The sequence below is a fragment of the Empidonax traillii genome, unplaced genomic scaffold (genome assembly GCF_003031625.1).
Source record: "Empidonax traillii isolate 1590-97213 ecotype Southwest subspecies unplaced genomic scaffold, ASM303162v1 scaffold387:size635111, whole genome shotgun sequence".
NCBI classification, from domain to species: domain Eukaryota; kingdom Metazoa; phylum Chordata; class Aves; order Passeriformes; family Tyrannidae; genus Empidonax; species Empidonax traillii.
This window is the reverse complement of record NW_020955580.1, coordinates 554,094-555,882: the sequence shown is the minus strand read 5'-3', so window position 1 is coordinate 555,882 and position 1,789 is coordinate 554,094.

Sequence of the window (1,789 nt, the reverse complement as noted above, 5' to 3'; positions counted from 1 at the left end):
GAGGGAAAGAGGCGTTTAGTACAGCTTTGCAGTGGATTGATATGGAGATGGGAGCAGAGAAGTCTGATGTGGGGTTTTCTCAGACTCTTGGTGCAGAATTTTTATGCATGGCTTCCTGAGTGTCTGCACAGGTATTTATCCACCATATAAATAGGAGATTGACATCTTTATGGATCTGTTACAGGTGTGTTCTCTCCTCAAGGTCACGGTTTTCTTTGTTTCTTGTGTGCAGCTCATTTGCTGCCTCTCTCCCTGCCTTACTCTTGCTCTGGGACTGGCGATCCGTGCTCTGAGCTCTCCTGTCTCTCATACTTCAGGGCCCTGTTCTGCTGTTTTTTAGCTGCAGGGATTTCTCCTGTGAGCCATAACGTGCTCATGCATTTCCTACCTGCTGTTGGTGCAGTATAGGTAACATTTAAATATATATATATATATGTTTAAATTGTGCAGATTTGAAGGTTTGGGGTGGGGTTTTTCCCCCTCGAATCTATTAAGTTAGAGGGTTTTACTGTAGCTGTGAAAGTACCTCTTAATCGTGTTCCTTGATTAATAGGAAGGTTGGACTGGATGGTCTTGGAGGTTTTTTCCACCCTTAATGATTCTATAGGATGGGTTACTTAGGAAAGCAGATGAATGCTACTTCTTTTAGCCTGAGCTTGATGCCCAGCTCATGTCAGTTTGCTTGAAGCATCACAGAGACTTAACTGACCCCCTCCTCAACCTCAAAACCTCTGATTTAAGGTGTGAATAATTTTTCAAGGACATACTAATTGTGATTCCTCGATCTAGAGGAGTAACTTCTTTGGACGTCATTTGTATCGTGAATGCCCCCTTCTGACAATTCACATTTCATTTGGCAAGTGCTCCTTAATATTCCTGTAAAATTCACTTTCAGGAAACTTTCTGGGAACTGGAAATGTCTTCAGCTGGTGGGCCATGGGGAGAGACTGAACACAGGGAGAGTATGGAGCAAGGAATTCATGGAGGTTGCTAGAAGGCACTCTTGGGAAGCTGCATTCAGCATTTGCCTGTGGGATTGTGCCAAGAAACCCAACCCCCTTGACTTTCCAAGCTGTTTAATGGTATTTTTATGCAACCTCAAGGCTCAGCACCTTCCCTGCTTTTGCAACCTGCAGCCTGTTTCTCCCCACCCCCCTGAGCAACACCTTTCCCCGTCTAACCTTCGAGGCTTTCTCAGCGGCAGGAATTCCTGCAGGTGGAGCTGGAATGACATCCTGCTGCTGGAATAAGTTATGAGGCAGCGGTTGCAGTTGCTTCCCCGTGGTTCTTGGCTCTCTGCTCGCTCTCCACGTGCCTGGTGAGCATCCCCTGTGCCCGATGTCCCTGTGGTCCCCGGGAGGGGGCGGGGGGGGGTGGCCAGCCCACCCTTTGGCTCTTGGTAAATCCGGGAGGTTCAACATATCCATGAAACTGGAACATCCAAGGATATTGTGCAGCAGTTGAGTTGATTTCCTTGTAGCAGTCGTCCTGATTTAATTCTGGCAGGAGGGAATCTCATTCCACTGCTTTTTCCCCCCGAGGACTTGGGATGAAAGGCGCGGGCTAGAGCGGAAAACAATTTGTTCCTGGGTCCAGCTGTTTGATATTATCCGTGGTGAGGCTGTCCCCACTGTGGCTTTGCACTGATTTATCTAGGAAGGCCTCTGGGCTTCTTCCCCAGTTGCTGGGCAGCCTGAGGGTGTGTGAGAACAAGAGATTCCAGAGCTTAGCTGTGCTGCTGGTGCCTAATTCTCCTGTTGACTGTTTTCTGCAGGTGGCTCTTGCCTCC